Source organism: Abramis brama (genome assembly GCF_963993115.1).
Source record: "Abramis brama genome assembly, chromosome: 8".
Classification (NCBI taxonomy): Eukaryota; Metazoa; Chordata; class Actinopteri; order Cypriniformes; family Leuciscidae; genus Abramis; species Abramis brama.
The window spans coordinates 11,480,557-11,491,118 of record NC_139970.1 but is presented as its reverse complement, the minus strand read 5'-3'; the positions used below and the strand labels follow the sequence as shown (position 1 = coordinate 11,491,118).

Here is a 10,562-nt window from a genome sequence, read left to right as displayed (position 1 = left end):
AAGATTAAAAATAGAAGATAAGGTTTTGTCAGTGACACTTTTGATATATTTATTGATACAAGTTATGTTTTAAATAACGTGACTAAATTAAAAGACAAAGTCGTTAGTGAAAATTATGCAACAGTATTTAGAATATAATATAATATAAAATGCAATGCAAACTAGTTTGGTTACAGCTCAAATTCTCATTCTATCATTCACCCTGCCTCCATTACATATCTTTGTCACACAAGTGTTTGATCACCACATTTGAGTGATCATTGCAAAACGTTTATATGTTTATTCTGTTTATACTGTGTATTCTATATACAGTACCCATCAAAAGTTTGTACACACCAATTGGAAAGTGTGTCCAAACTTACTGTACTATAATACACATAAATAATATTGCTACTGTATTATAATATACACATAAATAATATCGGCCGATATATCGGTATCTGGCTTTTTTTTATCGGTATCAGCGCCCAAAAATCCATATCGGTCGGGCTCTAATTTAACCCAATATTCCTGTTTTTGTTATTCCATGAAACAAGTGATTGTTCAATAAAATAATTAAAACTTGTTCTGTACTACTTACAAAAAAATCTGTTAAAATATCTGTTGAAAACATTTTGCATGGATGTTTTCTTATGACTTCTGTTTACATTTATGCTTGGATATGATACAATGATCGATTACATTACAATTAATTCCCAGTTAGTTCCCCTAAATTCCCATGGAAAGTTTCTAATATGGAATATTTCCAAAATTCCCCAGTTTAACTTCCCAAATTTACCGTAAATTTTCCGCCCCTTTGCAACCCTACTCCAAAGTAATAAAACGAAAAATAAAACTTTTAGTTGGCTGCTGTGAAGTTTTGCACTTCATTTTAATGTAGGTTAAATTATATTTAATTCATTTAGAATTGTGCACCTTTTTTGAAAATGTGACGTTCTTTAAATATTTTTGGCATTTGATTTCAAGTTGGTGAGATTTTTGTAAAGCTATGCTGACAAAAAAAAGTTATACTCAAGTTACATACAAAATTGTGTTTACAGTTAGTGTATTGCACTATATTATAATGTATAATTTATAGTAGTGTATAGTTTATAAGTGTTCTGATAAAAGTGTGTTTTTCCTTTAATAAATCTGTGTTCTGATGATAGTGATATGCTGTGTGTTGTCGTCCACAACAAAACAATGACTTAATGACTGTAAATTAACAATCATTTATAGATCATTTTAGGCTATATAGACAAGTCCAGACATAGATTAATTTATATTTTTATTGGCAAAGTCCATATAAAAATATACTTTAGTCAAAATCAACTACTGATGGACAAAAGTTCACCAGAGCACAACAGACAAGTCCAATCTTATCTATGGTACAATACCCATCACTATCTTTGCACATCAAGAAATCAATTGGCAATATTCCGCCCAAAATAGTATATTTCTGGCGCACACAACCAATCACACGCTCTACATGAATCCTGACCTGGGCAATTTTCCTTGTGGTTTCTAAGTCAACAGGAGCTAACTGTGACTTTCCACGAGTGAAGGCTGGAATTTGTACATGAGCCATTCTACAACCTAAAGTGGCCTGAATATTAAAGCCACGGTCAGCAAGAACTAGATCACCAGGAAGTATGTTGTCCAAAAAGTTTGTCCACAGTTTTCAGTTATGTATTTGTCACTTACTCTCCCTCCCCATGCATTTGAAATGTAGGAGACTGTGCCCTGGGGTGTAATACCAATCAAGAATTTAATTGTGTTATGGAAGACCATGTTTCTGCTCTGGCTATAAGGTTAGACGGACGTTCTATAAAAACCTCAAAACAGTCAATAATAACGCCACATGTTTCCTGAATTGCATTGGCATGGTTTTTTGCAATTGATCTCTTTCTGGCCATATGATAAGTGGCTTCATGCGAATAAACATCAGTGACTATCCTTGAAGCAGTGGCTATTGACACGTTGAATGCATATGACAGGAAGGTTGTGGAAACATTAAGCCTAAGACGCATCAATGTCAGCATCAACTGCTTAAACTTATCAAGTGACTTCCTCACAGGGAGGTGGGGACTAAGGAATGTGAAGAGTACTAACAGTATCTGGTATGTAGATAGGCCAGTGAAAAATAAAACCTTTTCATCCTTATCAACAAAGGCACTTTGGTCATAGGAAGTGGACACATGTGCAACATCAGAGCTCAACTGAATGTTTTCAGTTCTAAGACTTTGAAGTTTAGTGGTCATAGCCTCAATGACATCACCAGTCAATTCAGTTTGAGCCCCTGTGCAGCAAAAATGATCACTGACATAATCACTTGTGGTGGGGTCATCATCAGTCTCAGCCTTCAGTCTCTGCTGGGTTCGGTTCATGCGACGCTTGTAGCGTGAGTTCCCTGTTTCTTTGGTTGACTGAGGTGAACCTCCGTGCTGACCTGTCAGTCCAACAGATGGCACCCAATCTGGGTCATCCTTTTGGTAAAGGTCAGACTTTTTACCTGGAATATAATGAGAAATACAGCACATTTTAGCTCTACATTTTAAGAACGATAAGAATAACATATTAAGTCATTAATGCCACATGCAGTAGCTTGATATGAATTATATTATGTCAATGTCAGCTTTATTTATATAGCAATTTTAAAAAGTGCTTTACAGTAAAATAAGCACACAGTAAAAACAATAAAAGCAATAATTGTTTTTACTACTTACTATTAAAAATATTATTATCATTACAATAGGAAATGTTATGAGCCGCTGCAATCAACATTTCACAATATCTGACAAGAAATGTGCAGAACCAATCCGGATGTTGTCCAGATTTTTCCCACGTAAGTTAGATCTTTGCCAACCACAAAAGCCTCCTTTCCTCTGATAATTTCTGGCATTCCTCTCCCTGGTTTTTAATAACTTTTGGAAGTCGATAATATTCCAAATGTTTTTCTCGATCTGTCCTATTGGTACAACCTGAAACATTTTCCTTGACGACGTTCGGGATATACTTCAGTGCCTGTGCTTTGTTGTGATGCGGAATGCCTCCAATATGGCGACTTCCGGCCTGATGACGCGTCGTGAAAACCCTCTTTTTCGCACAGTACCCAGCATCCTTATTTTTCTTCGTAAGAGCTCTGTGCCAGGAGCATATTAGGAGGTGAAAAAAATGTCACACGTGACAATGTGCCCCTCAAGATCATGTACACTGTCGATTTATGAGGACATGGCCTCTGTCCTCATAAACCCAAATGTCCCCATAATGCGGTGCGTATTCAGGTCAAAAGTCTCTCACACACACACACACACACACACACACACACACAGGAGTTCATTTGCATTTAAAGGGACAGATAAAAACGGCGCGGTTTTGCTCACCCTCAAAAGTAACAACTTTAACATGCTATATAAATACATCTGTGGGGTATTTTGAGCTAAAACGTCACATACACACTCTGGGGACATCAGAGACTTATTTTACATCTTGTGAAAAGGCCATTATACCACGCCTTTAAGCAGTTTTCCTCATGGGGACCCAAAAATGGTTCTAGAGGGAAAAGGATTTCCGATACTGTCATCTTTGTAGGGACATTTCGTTAAAACTAAATATAAAAAAAGTGTATAAAATATAAAAGTGAAACTCCTCCAATCTGTGTATGGCCACGAGTAGCCAGTTGTGTAACTCTTATTTTTATTGCGGGACCATGACTTGAATAACTGCACTAATGACCTGAAAGATAATAGTTAATTATGTGATGTAATAGTGTTGTCCAGTTATGTCCTCTTCAGTGTCTGTTTAGCAGCAAAAACACTCATATTTCAGAGTCCTTTCCTGATTTCTTCTCCTCTCTGTTCCATCATTACACCAGTAGATGGCGATGAGTGAGTGAGTCAATATATCACTGACGACCAAGGATGGTCAAAATTAATAATAAACCATCATAAATAGCGTTTAACAAATGTCACAATATACATAAATGTCAGACATGTAAACAGTGTGAAAGATGTGCCATTTTTCTGCCTGTGATATTGTTTTCATTTAATTTGTATCTATTTTGTCTATTATTGTTTGTTACTGTTTTGTATTTGTTATTGTTGCATAATAATAAATCCATATTAATAATAAAAAAATACATCCAAATTAATAAAGGATCCCAAAACAAGTCCAAACGAAAAAGCCCATTTACGATTTTCTTTCACATTTATTACAAATATACATGCAACATTTCAATTCAAGAGATACAAATGTTAAATAAAATATAAACATTTTTCAACTTTTCAACATTGAAAACACGTCAATCTTCAACGTTTACTCGATGCCTATTGACAATTGTCAATTCTCAAGTCCCAACACATCAACATGCCAAATAACATTTTAGATTAAAATATGAATGAAATAAATGCTTTAAAGAGAGAATAGCTTTATTATACTTAAAACAGCACATTTTAAATAAAATATAGTGCAATAAAACACGGATTTCACATTCCAAGAGTCAACACAAAACACAACTCAGAAAATTGACACTACAAATGTTCACACTTTGCGACCTCCAGCTCCAGCTCTCCCGGGAGCATGTTCAAGTGTCTCAGCCATAGCAGCCCTGATTTCAACTTCTGTGGCAGTTTTACTCCACTTCATTACTGCAGCTGCAAAAGAAAATATATTAGATGGTGCATGAATAACATCATTAAGGCTCCCACTACACATTGTATTTACATTTAATCAATTAACAATTGCATGGATTTGCATACCTTCCCAAAAGAAATACAATTGGTAAGCTAAATTAGATATATATATATATAAACATGAAAAATGCAGTTACCTTTTACCACAGAGTAAAAAATGGTATCCTGGAAGGCTTGTTTCGCACTGCTACCCCGCGCCCCTTCATGTTGAAAGAAGCCATTAGGCTGTTGGTGAAAAGCCTGAGAATACATGCACAAAATCATAGGGTGAGGTCCACGCCTACATTCTACAAATATTCCTTTATGCTTGCATTATTCCTAATGAATCATCTCTTTCCGCATTTTTGATTTTCTATGTGCTAAGAGGAGGGCAAACAGAGCAGGCAATGAGTAAAAATGTAACTGCATAATTACATTCTATATTCTGAGCATGTGACAGTTGTTTAATACCTGTCCATCACTTTATGGACGCAGTCTTTATCATTCCTCCCTCCCACCATTGAGAGCTGGGACACCTGTACATGACACATGAAAAGACACTCAATACATTATGAATAAACCCATGGTGTTGGTAATATACTGATTGTTGCCAGATTGAGCTTAAATGGGAACTGGTCATGTTGACTCATCCATACATGTTGAGTCCATGCAAAATATTATGGGACAGTAGTACACCTCTAATACAAAGGCATGAAAATACGCCTTCACTGTGTGTCCCTCAATTACACATTCTATAAAGCTGTGCATGTTAACAGATGCACTAGAAAAGAATATTTTTGTACAATATAGATCATTTAGACTTTTTGGAGACTGGGGGGGTCTAGTCTAATTGACATAGTTTAGTCCAATTTCTGTATAAATCTTACCCTTTGTTCCCAGAGGTTGCGGTCCTTGAGATGTGCCTCTTCTTGAGCAAAGGTTTCTAGCCTAGCAACATGGACAGCAGAATTCAGGGGCTCATAGTGCCTCCCGACTCTTTTTATCTCATCTAGAATTTCAACTAGCTTTCCAAGCACTGACTTCTGGTATTCTGTGGAAGAAAATACATTCATTTATTTTTGTCAAGTATTTTATAAATCTTACTTTATGATTATTAAAGAATGATACTAAATAATAAATATTGACCATGGACGTACTAGCTTGAGACATGGGGAATAAGCCTCTCTCGGACTGTGATGGCCTTCGAACTCCACGCTGAGGTGTGAGAGAACACCTAGATCCTGAAGAAAAATAACAATAAAAACAGCGTTGAAGCTCATTGAAATAGTTGTTAATTCTCCTACCTCACTTATTGACATTATTGCAGGAGCAGCTGTCTTTAAAAACTATGAAGAATGCAACTAATCATGGACTCACTGCCCTACCTTTTCTGCTCCCGGACTGTGATGGCCTTCGAACTCCACGCTGAGGTGTGCGAGAACCTCTAGATCCTGAAAAAAACAAACAAAAAAAGCGTTGAAGCTCATTGAAAAGTAATATTACAATAATTGAGGTTGGAGAATTGACAACTATGAAGAATGCAACTGATCATGGACATGAAGAAATTTACTAGCCAATGGCGATTCTATTGCCAAGGTGTGTGTAGAGGGTAGTAAAAAAAATGTTTACTGACTTACTGGCTGACTCTGGACTAAATGCTTCTGATGATTCAGACCTTGTGGGTGAACGGTGAAGCGTTGGACGAGAACATCCAGAAACTGAAAAAGGAACAGGAAGGTTGAAAGACTTTGTTTTGAGCCCAGACTTAAAAATACTTTATATTCCATTTGCATTGTAAAGTAGAATAAATAAAAACATGAAATTACTGTCTGAAGATGCAGGACTCTCTGGTTGTCTAATGGCGGTGTTAGCCAGTTCTGGGGGTGCAGGTAACTGGAGCAGCATTGCATTTTGTCCTGTGGTTGTTAAAAGAAATTCCAAAACCAGAAGCATCAGCAACTTAAATGACAGAAAAACTCATATTGCCAACCATTCCCTGAAGCTTGATGACTGAATTACACCACTGGACCAGCCCAGCCATTTTACTCACCCCTATGTGAGAGCTTAATCTTTGGCGGAGGAACCGGAAGCAACACTGTATCCTCTTGACAAGAACATGCACAATGAAATGAATCACAGTAAGATAACGATGAATACTAATGAACACAAATTTGAAAATCTCACTACAAATAATCCAGAATTGAAGACAAAAGATTATAATCCTCCTCTGCCTGTTAAACTTCCTCACACCTGAAACTGATCGAGTGAATCTCCTCAACTTCTCCAATCTAGTGTAGATGACGATCAAACCATTGATGTTCTAACATCTGCTCTAAGCTGGGGCGTTTAGTTGGATCCCGGGCTAGACACTGTCTAATCAGATCCCTGCAGTCTGTACACATTTTAATAAGGAGAGAGCTGGTTAGTCATGACCATGTGACCTGACATTTTCGCTATACGTTGAGCTATATCTAAAAATTCTGACACACTTCAACCTTTAACTTTCTGTACAAATCATTTGCTTTATGTGTGTTTATATCAATGTTATCATCATTATTCACTCACATTTGGATAAGTTGCGGTTCTGAAATATAACTTTGGCTTGTGTGATTTCCGTTCTATTAAGAAAAGGGAGACATGCGTTCGACAACTCGTACAGCAACACTCCTAGAGACCAGACATTTGCTGGGACGGCGTGGAATCGAGGTTCTGTAAAGACTTCAGGTGGGCAGTAACCCGGAACTCCTGTAAGAAAGACGTTTGCACATCGTTGAGCTTTTTTTTTTTAAAGCATCATCAAATATTTAGTAAGTCACTACCTTCAGGCTTCCTCACCCCTGTATATGTTGCTCTCGTAGCCTTCACTACTAAACAGCTGACCGCAGCCAAAGTCTATCAGCTTGAGGTCTATCGTGTCTTTCTTCAACAGGAAATTCTGCGCATGAATGTCATTATGGAAAACACCACGATGGATGCAGTGTTGCACTGCCCGCACAGCCTGTATCATGACGACCCGTGAGAACCAGTCACTCCAAGGCTGACGAGTGATTGAGTCCAGCAAGCTCTCGCAGGGTTCGGGATACTCCATGACCAGAGTGAATCCTTTAGGATCTTCAAACCACTCGTACAGTTGTATGACGAAGGGGCTTATGGATTCTCGCCTCATCATCATCAGCAGCGCCACTTCTGTAACGAGAGGTTCGGGATGCCCAGGCTAGAGAGAAGAAGCAGATAGAAGGTTTGCTGGGTAAAAATCTGAAGAAAACATCATTTTGAAATGTACTATTCTATGATCTTTTTAGATGCGTTCAAAAGAGCCTTTTCAGCTCAAAGTTATTTGGTGCCTCTAGGCTTATTGATCACATTTAGGGCCAATCCCAATTCTATCCCTTACCCCTTCACTTTCCCCTTCCCCTCTGTTTTGCGTGTGCACGTGAAGGGGAAGGGCCAGATAGCCCTTGAAACGAAGATTTTTCGGGACCACACTTCAAACGAAGGGGTATGAGAAATGTACCTGCATACACCGGCTACAGACGCAACATGACTGCCAATAATAATTTTCTTTGTCACATTCAATCTTGTGTTCATATTTACGGTCATGTTCTTCAAAGAAACGGTTGCAAAAAAATCGTTGAAGTTCGTTAACAATATGACGCGTGTAAAAAGCAAAAGTTTGAAGAGAAGTGGGCGCGCGAATGAGGAGAATTCGCGTCCACCGCGCCGCACTAAACGACTCATTCGCGCCGCAAGACCCCCAGATGCGCGTAAACGCGTCTTAACATTGAAATCACTCGCGCCAGACGCTCTATTCGTGTTTGGTGTGAACGCAGCTTTAGGTGTCGAAGATATCGTCATCTCTGTTGTTTTCTGCAAACTTCAGAAGAAAAATACAAAAAATAGCTGTAACTCACGCAAGACTACAGCTGATGACAGCATCTTGGAAGTTTGTGATAAACATTGGCGCATCTCCTGTGACGTAGGTGCTAGCTACGATGTATAATGACATGTAACGGTGTAGTAGTGGTGTCCCATTTCTTAGGGGAATATTTTCACCCCTATGCCTTGACACTCTGTTTCAAGGGGCAAGGGTTAGGGGTAGGCGAAGGGGTATAAAATAGAATTGGGATTGGGCCTTATACCTAATGCTTCCTACGGGTGTATTAACTACAGTAATCTGCACTTAAACAACTCCACACACATTCAGGTTTTGGCCAACTTACAATATTAAGATAGCGATCGTTGTCAATCTTGCGCATTCGCTTGATGGCAACCTGCACACACAAAAACCTAGTTTCAATGACAGTAACAGTATTCAAGCACCTTGTACTTAGTATTAAACCATCTGCAAATTGTTTAAATGTGTTTTGATGCATGCAAGAGCAAAATGTTTGTCCAATTCAGTAAGATTTACCTTTTTGCCATCAAATTTGCGCGTTCCCCGGAACACCCTTCCAAATCCTCCAGATCCAATCATCTTTTCCACGTTATAGAGAGACTCAAAGGACTCTGAAAAACAAACAGAAAAATATGAGACAATTATTAGCTTGCTAGATCCATTGTTTTATTTAAAAAATATCAGTGCTGGTCGAGCAACAGTAAATCGGACATGTTAAAAACTTGACTCAGTTATGCATGAAATAGCAAAATCTCTCTCTGTAGACTTTACACCGCCCAGCCTTATTTCAGTCTCACCTGTTGAGCTCTTGTTCACTGGAGAAGCCTCCACGGCACCCTGAGCAGTTCGGCCAGTTGATGTCTCTGTTGGCTCGACAGAAACTTGACCCGGCAGTGGAGGACACAGAAACCCTTCGAGGCTGTCGGACCTGGACTCCGATCCATCGCCACTCCACCTCCACTCGGCGCAGTACGAGCCTCGGCTGCTCAGACTCAACGGCTCTCTACACCACCTCTCGACATGGGTCTCAGAGAGGGACCAAGATGAGGATGACGCGATGCCCGGAGAAGAATGTCTGGAAGCAGTTCTCCAGGATCTGGAGCGGCCTGAGGATGGAACATTTCAGACATCAAAAACTGTTTTTTTATTTCTTTTTTTATTTATAATATTAATTATCAATGTCAGTGCTGGTCACATCAAATTGTTACTTTGGTTTCACTTTATTTTGGTCCCTTTAAGACATTCTATAAGTCTATAAGTAACATTACACCTACATGTCTACTAACTCTCATTACTAGAGTATTAGTAGACTGTTAGGGTTAGAATAGAGTTACTTATAGTCAGTAGAGTGTCTGTTGCTAGTCAGCGCTGGTCGAGAAAATAATATTATAATGGGGGAAATAATTGTAATATTCTGTAAAAACAAGCCTTATTTTGAGTGGAAAACAAGTAATACAGTTTAAAATGTTGGAGAAATAATGATTTACCATTACTTGGCTTGACGCCGGAGTGATCTGGAGCAGGTGATGATGGTTCCAGAATAAAAGGCTCCACAACATCCACAGCACTACTGGAACAGCAGCAGAAAACAGCCTTCAAAGCCCTCCAGATCCTGAGGAGACAACCAGGTCTCTTCGTACGTTCTGGAGCTTTTTCTGAAATGAAGAAAAAACAAATGAAAACAACTATTAGACCCATCTGTAGTTGCAGAGTTACTTATAGTCGACAGAATGTTCAAAAGGGACCATCAAAATAAAGTGTTACCGTTACTTTAGTTGACAAATCAGCCATTGAAAATAGAAATAGAAACTAAGCCATTACTTCTTTATTAAAAGCCTATTCTGACCTCTGCGAGAGTGTTTAGACGAAGTGGACGGACGTCCATCATCTGGGTTCCGCTTCGCCCTCGTCCCGCGAGCCTGACCTGTGGACACAGAAACAGAAAACTCAGAAGACAGAGATGTTAAATATCCAGGACGATCCTGGCTCTGGGTCGGGTCTGGCAGCGGCAGAGGTGG

General features: G+C 38.7%; 1 long non-coding RNA gene across 1 annotated transcript; it reads right to left on the bottom strand.

The window, feature by feature from the left end:
• Positions 1-4,411: 4,411 nt before the first annotated feature.
• Positions 4,412-5,583, bottom strand: LOC311088750. The gene is made up of 4 exons (XR_014607559.1): positions 5,537-5,583; positions 5,121-5,185; positions 4,808-4,910; positions 4,412-4,631 (listed from the first exon to the last, which is right to left on the bottom strand). It is a non-coding gene; the product is annotated as an uncharacterized lncRNA (long non-coding RNA).
• Between the last annotated feature and the right edge of the window lie 4,979 nt (positions 5,584-10,562).